The sequence below is a fragment of the Myotis daubentonii genome, chromosome 21, assembly GCF_963259705.1.
Source record: "Myotis daubentonii chromosome 21, mMyoDau2.1, whole genome shotgun sequence".
Classification (NCBI taxonomy): Eukaryota; Metazoa; Chordata; class Mammalia; order Chiroptera; family Vespertilionidae; genus Myotis; species Myotis daubentonii.
Genome location: NC_081860.1, coordinates 14,318,304 through 14,332,440, shown reverse-complemented (window position 1 = coordinate 14,332,440; position 14,137 = coordinate 14,318,304).

The window sequence follows — 14,137 nt, the reverse complement described above, 5'->3', positions numbered from 1 at the left end:
ACTTTTCACTGTTTTTGTAGTTGCTGTTGGTTTGTCCTATTTAGTTGGCTTTTAAAAATCCACAATGCCCTCATGCTCCTTGCCTTTGTCTATGTCCTTCCCCCCCCCCCCCCATTGTTCTTTTCCTATTTCACCAGCTTAGTCTCCTTCATTCCAAGCCACTTCCTCTTGGAAGCCTGCCTGGTTTTCCCCTGCCCTAGTCAGATAAACTTGATGTTCCCATGGCTCTCTGATCAAATTTAGGACCTGTCATTTACTACAATTTTACATGTTAGTCCACCTGACAAAAATAAGTACTCTCCATAGAAGGGGATTTTTACCTTCCCAGAATTTGTACTCTTCCCAGAAGTTATGCCTGGCACATAGCAGGCATTCAATAAATAACTGTTGCATGAATGGATGATTGACCAAGTTAAGAGTAGGCGTGCATGATACTATTTTGATGGGCTGCACAGAGTGGTCATCTGTTACTTATTTGGGGCAACATATTTGTATGCTGTGTGTGTCAGTCACATTCCTATCTCGGCCTGGCCCTTTGAACTGGATGTTTTTCATGTTTACCACTCTCATGCAGGCAAAGAAACCTAATTACATATGTCCTCCTTAAGGCCTTAAAAGTACAATTATCATACTTAAAGATAAAAATAGTTAAATTTCTGATAAATAATATTTTAGTGCAACTATGTCCCAAATATCACTTATACTAAAAAAAAAAAAATTATTCATCCTTTATCAGAAATTCTAATTTGTCCAGATGTCCTGTATCTTATCTGACACCCCTACCTCAAAGGCTGAATTCCCAAACCCTGTCTTCTTGCATTGAGACCAAGACAGAAAATTTTATGAACTATGTATTTTTATCATGTTTACTAAATAAACAGACAACCAAAATCTCCCAGCTCTGTTTACTAATACTTTTACACGTATTTACACACTTTGGTTTCTTCCACAACTCTTAATATTTTAGCCATCAGAGTGAGGTTCTAACTTACAGTAATGTAGCCTCTTGGCCACTTAACAGTCGAATTGGCTCTGAGAGGGGAAATTCAGGTGAGGTCACTCCATCTGCATTCTCTATAATAATGCTGTGTGAGTCTCTACTGCATACACTATTTTCTTTCCATTTCTATTCTGCAGAGATTCTCCCCAGGAACAGTAGGGCTCCTCTCAGCCACTGACACCAAGTGTTATTTGGGCTGTAAAATGCCATTTCCCTGTGGAGGAAAGGGGATCGCCACAGTACCCAGCGCTGGCACCTGCACCTAGCAGCCATCATGTGTTATTACAAACTAGAGGCCCGATGCACAAAATTCGTGCAAGAATAGGCCTTCTTTCCACAGGCTGCTGGCACCGGCTTCCCTCTGGCACCCGGGACCCAGGCTTCCCTCGCAGCCCCAGCCTCGTCCGGAAGGTTGTCCAGAAAAATGTCTGGTCTAATTAGCATATTATGCTTTTATTATTATAGATGAGGCTTTCCACAAGACTTTTATTTTATTTTTTATTAATCCTCACCTAAGGATATTTTCCCACTGACTTTTATAGAGAATGGAAGGGAGTGGGGGGAGACAGAGAGAGAGAAACCTCTATGTGAGAGAGACACCAATCGGTTGCCTCTTGCACAGCCCAGGCCAGGGCCAGGGCCAGGGATCGAGCCTGCAACCTACATGCCCCTGGATGGGAATCACACCCGGGACCCTTCAGTCGACGGTCCAGTGCTCTACTCATTGAGCCAAACCGGCTAGGACTCCACAGGACTTTTAAAAGTTGTAAGCATCATCTGATCTGAAAGGGGACATTTTCAGATCTCAGTTTCTTACTCTGGTAAATGACCTCAGAGGCCAAAAACGCAGGCACCAACTGCAAATATTTTTGTTTCAAAGGCACAGGTCTCATGACATGAAATCTGCAGCTTCAAAGTAGATGACAACTCTACATGACTTTGTGCTTGTTACTTGTAATTAGTTTTCCCTGTGGTTCTGGAAAGTAAGATAACATCACCAATGTCATCCCATCTTTGACATCCAATCTTGAAAATTACAGGCTAAATGCTGTCCTAGCTGTCTAGATTCCTGCAAAACACGTGCTTAGTTCTCCGATATCACAGCTCTGTGTTCTCAAAAGCGGAAACGACACCAGAAATTACTAAGTGGTGATTGGAATGCGAGAGAATTTACATGGGGGCGGGGGGTGGGGGGGGGCGGGCAAAAGATGTAAAAAGAGTGTTGAAGTGGAGATGTAATGTGGCTTAAATATAGCCAAGAAGCACGGTGAAAATGGCTCAGTAGGAAAGTGGGAAATCAATTTGCCTGGGCCCTGATATGACTGGAACATCGCCTCCATATTTCATGACAATTCCCTTCTGACACCCACAGTAGTGTCTGCACTCAGAGCCTGAGCACAGCAGGAGGGGATGGGTGTGCCTGACTGCAGTTTACAAAAAAAGGAAAAGAAACTGCCATGGAGCAAATGCCATTAGAGGAAGAACAGAGAGGAGGACGATCTTTTATCTTTTGAAATGGACTGAAGAGACATTTAATGTTCAAGAGCTTGATTTCGGGACCAGCAGTATTCCCTTTTCATCCAGCTGTTTGCAGGATGGCTTCTAGTGAACATTGCTTGGTAAGGGGAATAACTGCGGACCCACGGACTGAAGTAGAATATAGCCTAAGTGTTTACGCTGCAAAAGCCAGGAGAATTTTGTTATTTCTTCCTTCAGAAAAGAGAGCAATAAACAACGGCTTAACTTGTGAATCATAAAAGCTTCTAACATGAAGAAAAGTTCTTTGACAACTAAGAAACAGGAATAATGCATAGATTATTCTGTATAAACTGACCATTAAAGTAAAAGACAAACCTGATGCATACTGAACCCGTCCTGTGGCCCCTTAAACTGGTTAATAATGCGGATTGACACTCAACTGCTTAAAAATGCGGATTTTGTAACCAAAGAAAACATGATAATTTCAAGAGAAACATCAAAAGCGTTTTATTCAAAGTCATGTCCATCACTAGCTACACATTTCCCCCACCTTTCAGATAAGTTGTGGATACCGTCCCAATAGAACTTTTCTTGTTTTGAGGCAGACCATTCAGAGACCCAATTTTCCACGTCTTTGTGCGTTTTGAATTGCTGCTCAGAAAGTGTGTGCGCCATCGATCAGAAGAAGTGGTCATCTGAAGGAGCATATATATATATATATATATATATATATATATATATATATATATATATATCAACATGTGTAATTCCACCTATTGAAAAAATCCGCATTATTAACCGGTACACCTAGTATTTGCCTAATTATAGACGAGGCCTGCCTTGGGAGTTGACTTTGAACTTAATTTTATTTCTTCTCCGATGGTAAAATGGAGACCGCAGCTTCACATTTCTATAGTGGTTCTCAACCTTCTGGCCCTTTAAATACAGTTCCTCATGTTGTGACCCAACCATAAAATTTTCATTGCTACTTCATAACTGGAATGTTGCTACTGTGATGAATCGCCATGTAAATATCTGATATGCAGGATGGTCTTAGGCGACCCCTGTGAAAGGGTCGTTCGACCGCCAAAGGGGTCGCGACCCACAGGTTGAGAACCGCTGCTGGGTGACCAGAGCAGGAGCTTTGGGCAGAAAATGCGCGGGTGTCTTTAAAAGGAGCCTCTGTAATTTTCCAGGGACCTCCTCGCCCGCCCTGCACACGGGGCTGGCTGACGCTGGGCGCAGCGGAGTGCGGCTGCGCAGTGGGCTTGCGCATCCCGTTGCCTGGTTACCGCCGCCTCAACCTCTGTGCACACAGCCCTATTGTTCCCAACATGGCTTCCCAGTCCTGTGTTAATGCGTCAGGAACAAAGCCCTTTGAACGCCCCGGAGCTTCGCAGAAAGCAAGAGTTGTCTGGCTGGCTTTGGAGCGTCAATGGCGATATGCACTTACTTTTATAACTTTACAAAAGTCCTTTTGGTTAGGGTGCCTGGATGGCAGAAACCTCAGAGAGGGCTTCGGGGGTGTAAGCCATGGTCTCTTACGAGCCTTTCCGTGGCAGAGCTTTTGGCTTCAAAGTCGATGATGCTACACTCACTTCTTTGGATAAGCATTCTGGGTTTTCCTCTTAAATTAGCTCAGAAAGCAGTCCTGAGATTTTAACTGGACTATAAACCATGTAATTATGGGGAACGCCATTAGGTAATAGCACCTGGAAGTCCCCTCTCCTTTACAAGTACCTGATTCTCCTATTTACCCACATTAATCTTATGGTATCGTTATACTTATTATAAGATTGTAAATTCCTCTGGGCAGAGGCACTATATTTTATTCAACTTTGTGTCCCAGAAGCGTTTCTGCCTACGACAAACAGTTTCAAAATGACACTGTTTAGTACAATTTACTGTGGAGGCTTTTTACTCTGCCAAGCGCTGCGCTATGAGGTGCATAACCGCCCACCCCCCCACCCCCATTCTGTCTGACATTTTACAGGCAGGGAGACTGTGGCACCAGGCGGTTCCCTAAGTGCCAGAACCCCCGCTAGTAGACGGAGCTGAGATCCAAACTCGGTCAGGACCGCCTGTGCCGCTGCCGCTGCGGTCTCCCCGCTTCTGTAAATACCGCAGAGAACGCCATGTCTTCTCCTTGCAGCACTGGGAGGGGACGGGGGTGGGGGGAGCGTGGAGGTCTCTTTCCCAGAAGTAGTTCCGCTTTGTTATGAATAGACTTCCCACATTTGCATCCGACCTAGGCGCAGATTAGATGCTTACCCTACTCTGCGCTGAAAACCCTACACCGAGCCAACCTTCATGACAGGTGTTGGGGGAACAGAATTAAAAACCAAAGCGCCTGCCAACCTAAAAACAACCTCTCCACAAAAGTGGAAGAGAAAGAAAACGGTTTTGTTATTGAATAGGCATTAAGCCAAGACATGATGGGCAGAGATATTTGGCCCTTAGAGCCAAGCAGACACCCCACCTTGTTCCATACCTGCTCTCGGGATAAATAACTCTTCCTCAGTTAAGAGGACTTGGCATCGCCATGTATCACCCATAGTTCATTGTAAATTCACCTTGGTAGCTGGTTATCTGTTAGCTAAATAGTTTATCCGAAGAAAAACTAAACTGGTATTTTTATAACAGGGGGAAGGTTTATAATTTGGAACCAAAGTTAGAGCCCCACTCTCCCACAGAAGCTGACAGATAGGGATGTTCCCTTCCTTGGTGATTACATTTCAAAGAGGTGGCTCCCAGGTCATTAGGAAAGAAATCCCTGGGTGGTTAAGCTGGTAAGAAGCTTATTTAGCTTTAGAAAAGCTTGCTCCAAGGGGCAGAGAAAAAAATTTACATCACAAATTTTCTAAAGTAAATGCTAGCAGAAAGGGATGGGGTGTGTCTCTTTCCCTTTCTGAACTGCGGGTACTTGTTTATGTATTTAGATTTGCATTTACCGGACGCAGGATACGCACACAACTCGGGCCAGCTCTTTCCTCAGAGTCTGCTTGCGTTCAAACTTGTACCTCACTGGCCCACCCTTCCCACAGCCACGGAGTACGAAGCCAGAATGGTATTACCAAGAGTGGAGGGTTCCATGTTTGATTCTGATTCAGATTCTTACTTCGTGGTTTCTCTGAAATGACACCTAATTCCTAGCAGATGCTGAGTGAATGTTCATCCCGCACCAGACCAAGAGAATGCATCTCAGATCTGCCAAAGGGACGACTGGCTTTGATGGTCTTTCCAGTTCAGCCTTCTCTCCTCCCTTTTCATGGCACAGCCTTAGAGTTGCCTGACAGGGAGAACCACTTGGCTCTACTGTCTTTAGCTTCGACAAAAGGCGTGGCCTGCTGGTGGCCTCCGTGATTCAGCCTGGACCACCTTCCTCCAGTTTGTGCTTGCTTGGCCCAACTAGCAGGACAGCTCAGCTATACTTTCCTTCTGGATCCTTCTCTGACCCTCCTCCCTGACCACTCACTCACCTCCTTCTAATTTGGTCTCCCCTGTGCTCTCAGGCCACTTGGTCATTTCCCCCTACGATGACATACACGGCTCATCATGTTTAAGGTACTAGTTCATAAATTTCTTGCGAGTCAAGATTTTTTTTTAAGAAAAATCTTTGTATTCCTAGCGTCTTACATCAGGGTGCCTCGGTGAGTAGATCTGAGATCTCAAACCGGTGATCTACAGGTCTCATCCAGCTCACCAAACTATTTTGGTTGTCTCTTTTTAAATATTTGTTTTAAATTTCAGGTCACATTTTAAAATCTGGATTTACATAAGAATCAGGGTCATTGACTTCTCTTGAAGAATAAGATATGCCCTCCCTCCCCCGCCCCAACCCAGGCCTGGTTCCCCATGGCATCAGGTGCCTAGTGCGGAGATGTGCCACTTAGCTGGGACACCAGCTCTCCACTTTACTGCAGTCTCTGCCACTCCCTATTGCTTCCCCATTGAGGCTACGTATGTATGAGGTGTCACTTAGATTGAGTGTGCGCTGATATTTATCTTGGAGTAAAATAGTTCTCAATATCAAAAGAGAGAAAGCAAGACTTTGTAAAGAAACCTCCTTTGAGAATGAAAAGTTGTCTCTGTTTATTAGGCACATAAAACATGCCTATCTCCATTTTTCTTAAATCCACTAGCTTTGCTTATTAGGCTATCTTACTGGCCCCATGGATAGTTGAGGTTTTGACCCTTAGGATAGATACTCAAAAGCTGTTTGAGGAAAGGAGGAAGTTCAGCTAAAGATTAAGATTCCAAACTTTTAAAGCCAGCTACTTAAAGAGACTTCGCAAATTATCACCTTTAGCCAATCCTCAATTTTATCCTGAACAGCTAACATTCGCTAAGGAAACTCACTGGCAAACAGGCTGTGTATGATGTAAAACAGGCTCATTCAGAGCACTACCATTTATTTGTGGTTAGCTGTGAGAAATCAAAGCTTCGATTATTGCCATTTCCCTATGCATGCTGCAATAATTGTGCCTGGTCTAACAAACCAGAGAAATACTTTATCTTTGCCGGTTTTCAGTAGCTTCAAAGGGGCTAGTGCAAATATTTTGATACCTGATTTGGTTTTAAGGATACTGACCACCAAAGGAAGACAGTCACTGTGCTAAATGACAGCATAGGTTTGAAGGAAAGAGACATGTCCTTTGTAACTTTGATTCTTTCTAATTCAGACTCTACATCAGCGGTTCTCAACCTGTGGGTCGCGACCCCTTTGGCGGTCGAACGACCCTTTCACAGGGGTCGCCTAAGACCATCCTGCGTATCAGATATTTACATGACAATTCATCACAGTAGCAACATGACAGTTATGAAGTAGCCACGAAAATAATGTTATGGTTGGGTCACAACATGAGGAACTGTATTTAAAGGGCCAGAAGGCTGAGAACCACTGCTCTACATGAATTTCCATCCATGGGATAGAGTCACCCCCAGTATATCTCAAGAAATCAGCCGAAGCCACACCAGTCTCATCTTCCTGAAGAAATTTAAAGGCCATTGAACTGACTGATACCCATTAAAATAAAGGCATTTACTGCCATTTTATTAAGCACTCTACTTAATCTCCATATCCTGTGCAGATTCCCTCTTCTTTCAGGATCAAGTGCCCTCATCTTTATTCCAAGTCACAGTGACTTGGAATCTATTCAGGGCTGTCACTTTAATGTGACGAGAAGAACTCTCCACTGCGTGTTCTTCATTTGAGTTCTAACTCCCACACCCCCGACATTGGAGTTAGATCCTGAATCTAGACAGGCCTTGGATCCTTCCCTTCCCATATTTATTTATTTTCCCACATCCTCCTTCTCAACGTTTTCCTTGAAACACCTAAACATGTAAGTAAATAGGAGGCAGTCAGAGAAACCTGAGTTGAAAATACGGTGTATATAAATCACGTGCAGACAGGTAGGGAAACATGTGGCCTGCCTCTCAAGCTATTGGACTGAGATATATTTATGAAAAGCAAAAGCTCCCACAGTGCAGGCAAATCTCCCAGTCCCGTTTCCCAGGAAGTTGAGAAATCGCTGAAATCAAGGAAGGGCACCACGCAGGAACATTTAAGGTGTGGGAGGGGTGCTTATTATTAATACGCTGCTTTAGAAATCAGAATGTGAAAGACATATACGACTGAAAGGCACACATGTCTATATTTAGCTATGGGAAATGATCCGTCAAAATGTCTCTTTCTGCAAGACGTGAGTAAAATAGAATCTAGGGTGGTACCCAGTCCGACCGCAGGTTTGGGCAGAACGGAGGTGTCAGCTAAGTGTTATAGGCCAGGCACACAGCTGCAAGGAAAAGGCCCCCTCCCCTGGCTTTAGGTCTCTTTCTGGGTAGACAGTAAATTTAAATCCTTTGTCCCCACAGACCAACTCAAAGCAGTAACTGTGGCTACAGTTGCCGTGGGAGAAACACCCTCCCCAGATTTCCAGTTCTATAATTTTCTCAGCTTCTCGAAAATGGGTTATGTTGAAAGGGAAAAGGCGATTTTACTTCGCCTCTGTTATTGACACCAAGGAGCGCTCCTCAGACCGTTCAGAGGGGAAACAATGAGTCATTCATGCTGTCAGCCCAGGTGGTGCATGGATTCCAGATGGAGGCGGCCGAGTTAACCCCTGAGGCCTCCTCTCCCCACAGTGGCTCAGGCGGCCTCTGGGGGAAGCGGGCAGCCACCGCACAGGCCTGAGCTGGAGGGGAAGGTGAAATGGTAACCCAGGCAGTGCCTCCCAAGGCCCAGTCCCGAGGGGCCCCTGAGCTGTTTGTCACCCTGTGATTGGCTCCAGGAGAGGGTGGAGGAGTGGAAACACTGTGCCCAGGATATATTTAGTTGAGGTGCAGCTGGGCAAGCGCTTAAACAAGGGAGCTTTTGTCCTTGGGGCTGAAGTGTTTTTCCAAACTCCACAGGGCGAGAAACCTAAGCCACGTATGGTACGGATTTCCCCACCCCCACCCCCCACTCCATGTCTCTTCTAGGGGGAAAGTTTCGAATTTTCTGGGATTTGTTCGATAAGAACAAACCGAGCAACGTGGACGTAGAGCTGACACAAAAGTGTAAATAAAGCTCACATCCGTGCAAGAGACACCGTTAAGAATTCCAGATCATTTCTTAACACCTTGCATTCTGATCATGAATTTTCTGTTGGTTCAGGCAGGAAGTGGGGTATTTTCAAGCATCTTTAGTTGGATCCATTTATGGAGTTAAAAACGTAATTAAGCTTTGTACGTGGCCAGGACCCCGCTTCACTTGAGTTGATTCGCATTTTCCGGTCATGAAAGATTTACTTCTGCTCTGATGGGCGCAGCTTCTTTGCAACGGATTACTGATGAGCCATGTAATGGCTCCTGGTCACGTCTCCTCGGGAAACCACAGAGAATTGCCACCTTGTTGCAAGGCCTTCCAGCCCCCATTACGCTGTATATTAGGGGCACATTGTCTACGATTAGGAAGCAGCTCGGGAAAAATCTTGCATGAAAATCTCATTTGAAGTTACGAACCAAGGGCAAAAAGTCCTGGACAGGAAGTCCATGGCTTTGGTAATGGGGGGTCAAGGTTCGAACAAAGAAACCAACAGGATGGATGGATGCACAGATGGATGGATAGATACAATTATTTTCAGGAGTTAGCTCATGTACTTATGGAGGCTGTCATGCCCCAAATCTGCCGAGTGAAATGACAGACCGGAGCATGAATTCTGAAGGTCACGTGTGGCGTAATTCCCTCTTGCTCAGGGGACCTCAATCTTTGTACTATTCCGCCCTTCACCTGATTGGACGAGGCCCATCCAAACTATGGAGGACAATCTGGTCTATTCAAAGTTCAGTGATTGAAATGTCAATCTCGTCCAAAAACACCCTCACAGAAACATTCAGAATAATGCTTGGCCACCTATCTGTGCACTGCGGGCCCGCCAAGTTGCCACATAAAGTTAACCATCACATGGGTTAACACATCCATTTTGGAAAATCCACTTATTCAATGACAAGGTTGCTGCCCGGCTGGTGTGGCTCAGTGGCTGAGCATTGACCTATAAACCAGGAGGTCACGGTTCCATTCCCGGTCAGGGCACATGCCCGGGTTTCGGACTCCATCCCCAGTAGGGGGCGTGCAGGAGGCAGCCGATCCATGATTCTCTCTCATCACTGATGTTTCTCTCTCTCTCTCCCTCTCTGAAATCCATTACATATATTTTTAAAAAATAAATGACAAGGTTGCTTACCAGGCTGAAGCTGTTGTGAGGGCGTAAAAATGGGTATGATCCCTGCTTTCAGGGATGCCTTTATCTCTCTCTTCCTATCTCCTCGACCTTTCTCCCTCTCCTCTCTTGGGAGGCGTGCCCCGGGAACCCAGGCACAGTATTGTGAGGAAGCCTGGCCACAGGGAGAAGCCACTGTGTGGGGATTCCAGACAAAGCCTCCAGCCAACACCAACATCATCTACTAGACCTGTGAGTGAACCAGCCCTCAGGAACTGTCACCTGGCTTCCGCCTTCCAGCTGTGCCCCGATGAGGTAGAGCAAAACGCGCCCTGTCTCAGTTTCTGCCCCATAGACACCATTAGAGCAGCCATGGGCAAACTACTGCCCGCGGGCGGGATCCGGCCCATTTCAAATGAATAAAACTAAAAAAAAAAAAAGACCGTACCCTTTTATGTAATGATGTTTACTTTGAATTTATATTAGTTCACACAAACACTCCATCCATGCTTTTGTTCCGGCCCTCCGGTCCAGTTTAAGAACCCATTGTGGCCTTCGAGTCAAAAAGTTTGCCCACCCCTGCATTAGAGGTTAAGATTAATGCTATTTTGAGCCACTGAATTTGGGGGTCATTTGTCCCACAGCAACAGATAACTAGCATGGTAAGATTATAGTTAACTTTCTAAGAAACTACCAAACTAGTTTCCAAAGGGATCTAACCATTCTGCACTCCGGCTAGCAGTGCATGAGGGTTCCAGATGCCTCATCCCTACTCATCCTTGCTATCTGTCATCAAGTCTTTCAAATCTTAGCCCTTCAAGTGGGCGTGGAGTTGTTTCTCATTGTGGTGTTAATTTGCATTTTCTGGATGTGGCCACACCTACTTTTGATCAGAAATATTACTACCCAACTGAGAAAACCACCTTATTTACTGTGTTATTTCATAGGCACATGTCATAACACCATCTTGTCCCTGCCTCTGACATTTGAGAGCTTATGCTGTCATTTCTGATTTGTTTTTAAAATAATTGCTACCGAAATGAGCCTGTATGGTTAGTAAGTATCCACACTGGGAATTATCAAGTCAGTTTGCAAGCCCTGGAAGATCAAGAAATAAAAAAAGCCATCTATCTGTAGATGTGGGATCCTACTATCCCATCACCTATTATTAATTGGTATTAATATTACCTTTTACTGAGAAACACTACACGCCTGGTACCTTACATGTACAACAGCACTTACCACATCACCACTACCAGGTACATATTATCCTCAACCTAGTCCCAAGGAAGAGGAGGTTTCAAGAATTGAAGAAACTGGGCTGTGGCCACACAACTGAACTTGAACCCAGTAGCATTTTCTTTGATTCCCAACAGGTTTTTGCTCACTTCTTTCTCATTGTATTACCAGAATGGAAGAACACATTTTGGTCTAAAGTAAACAATGGAAAACATTTTACAATGGGAGTTGGGAGACTGGGTTTTAATTCCTGACTCTGTCACTAAGGAATAGTCGCCCTTGGGCAAGTCCCTTTCTGGACCACAGTTCCTTGTTATTAAAAATAAAAAGTGCGGTGAAGACCTTATCCAGCTCAAAAAATTGCTATACACAATGTACCATTCTAAGTATATTATATGTGTTAACTGATTTATAGATTATAAAAGCCCTATGATTTAGGTACTATTATTATGCCCATTTAACAGATGACTAGACTGAGTCACAAAACTAGTGAATGGCATAGCTATGATTTACACCCAGGCTGTCTAGCTCCAGAATCCACGCTTTTACTAAGCTAGACAACATTTATTGAAAGCCTAATTTTAGCAACAACCTTCTGACATCATTAGTAGCAGTATTCTCTCCCCCATCCCACTCTCCCTCCTACTGCTTGAATGAAAAAAACTGAGGCTTAGAAAATTTGTCATGTCCCAAGTCCCACAGCCAGTCAATGGTGGAAGCAGGATGGGCAACCCAGGTGGCTTGTCATCAAAATTTAAGGTCAAGTGCCCTCAGGTGTCAGAGTCCTAGCGAGTGTGATGTCATAGCTTGCTACCCCTTGCCAAAGGTGCCCCTGGAAACACCCACAGTGTGACATGGCCACACTTTTCACTGCAAGCTGCAACCTGGCTGGGTTTTCCCCTTTCTTTTCCTCCCCTCTTACTAAACCAGGAGCCTGGAAACCTGACATTAGGGCTGTTAATGCCCAAGGGAACCTGCTTTGGGGCACTGGTGGTGGGGCTTCCAGAACAGACCCTGGGGGAGGCTGGTGGGGTCTCCCCAGCAGGCCCTTAATATCTGCTATAAGCTGGTCTCCAACCCTCAACATTCAGGCCCAATGTTAATTATCTGGGACTCTCGTGTCAGTCGGAAAAAGGAGTTTTGGCCCTGCTGGCGTGGTTCAGTAGTTGAGCATCAGCCTATGAACCAGGAGGTCAGGACTCAATCCCTGGTCAGGGCACATGCCCAGGTTGTGGGCTCAATCCCCAGTTAGGGGCGTGCAGGAGGCAGCCGATCCATGATTCTCTCTCATCAGTCATGTTTCTCTCTCTCTCCCCCTTCTCCCTTCCTCTCTGAAATCAATGAAAATATATTTTTTAAAAAGGAGCTTGGGCAGCCTTAAGACTATAGTTCTGATGCTGTTGCTTTAAGAGTGTGGTTTTGTTTCTACTTTTTCTAGGTAAAAGTAATTTTTTAAAATAGAAAAATATATCCATGATAACAAGTCAACTAACACAAAAAGCGTATTTTATCCAGTGATTATGATTCTTCATCTTAACCCCTGCCCTGTCTCTATCCCCTGACAGTTTTTTTTCTGTACACACAGCCAAAGATATTCTGCACGTATGACCATAGAGGTATATACAGGGTGTCCCAAAAAGTGTAAACACACTCTGAATAATTATTAATTCCAACGGGTTAAATCTGAAAAGAAAGAAGCATCAACTGAGCTATCAACTCAAATGTATATTATACATTTTGGGGAGACATCCTATATTTTTAACCACACGATGGGCACCACTCTGTTTTTCTATTTATTTTCATTTCTAATTGACAATGTCGCTTGGAAATTACTCGTCAGTACGTGAAGCACGTTCGTGCTTTTTAAAGGAACTGCGTGCATTTCTGTTGAAGGGCTGTGCCATAATGTATCTCGCCAGTCCCCTGTGATGCCGGATTAGGCTGTTTCAAACCGGAAGCTCTGACAAGCTGGCGGAATGAATCTGCGTGTGTGTGTGTGTGTGTGTGTGTGTGTGTGTTGCAAAGCTCTGTAGGCCCCTCTGAGATCCCTTATGTCATGGGTATGGGGGAGGGAGGGAGCCGAGTTTATGGCCGCCCCCCCCCACCCCCCCAACCCTCACCCCCGCTTTCCCCTTTCCAGGCCAGCACTGCATAGATTACTGCTAGAGTTTCCTCCATAGAATGGCTGCAGTCAGGAGGGAATCCTATGGAGACATGGAGAACAGCGCAAGCAAAAAAAAAAAAAAGCATCCGCATGGCAGCAGCAGCAATAAAAACACACAGCGAGCTTTTCCAAATATGCCCCTGTCATCTTTTCCAGAAGGACCTGCAGTGCCAGGGGCTGGGCTGGTTCTGGGACTCACGCAGCTGGAGGCACTGCTTCTAGTTCAGGGCCATGTGGGCCAACAGAGAGAAAACGAATGGAATGGGGCTCTCCTAGGCTCCCTACCGTAGGTGTTTCTCTTGCGAGAAGACCTGGGCCACTTCATTCATCTCAGTTCTCAATTTCTCTGCCCCGAGGTGAAAGCTTTTAGGGCAGCGAGCGGTTCCTGGTAGAAAAAGCCCACAGATGGATGTCTGCCTCTGCCTGGCTTTGTCTGCCAGCCCTGGCTGGGCCCCTCATGAAATCCCTCCCAGAAGAGATGCCAACACTGACCAACACTGAGCCCCTGTCCCTCTATCCTCCCCCCCGCCCCCCCCCCCCCCGCTCCCCCCA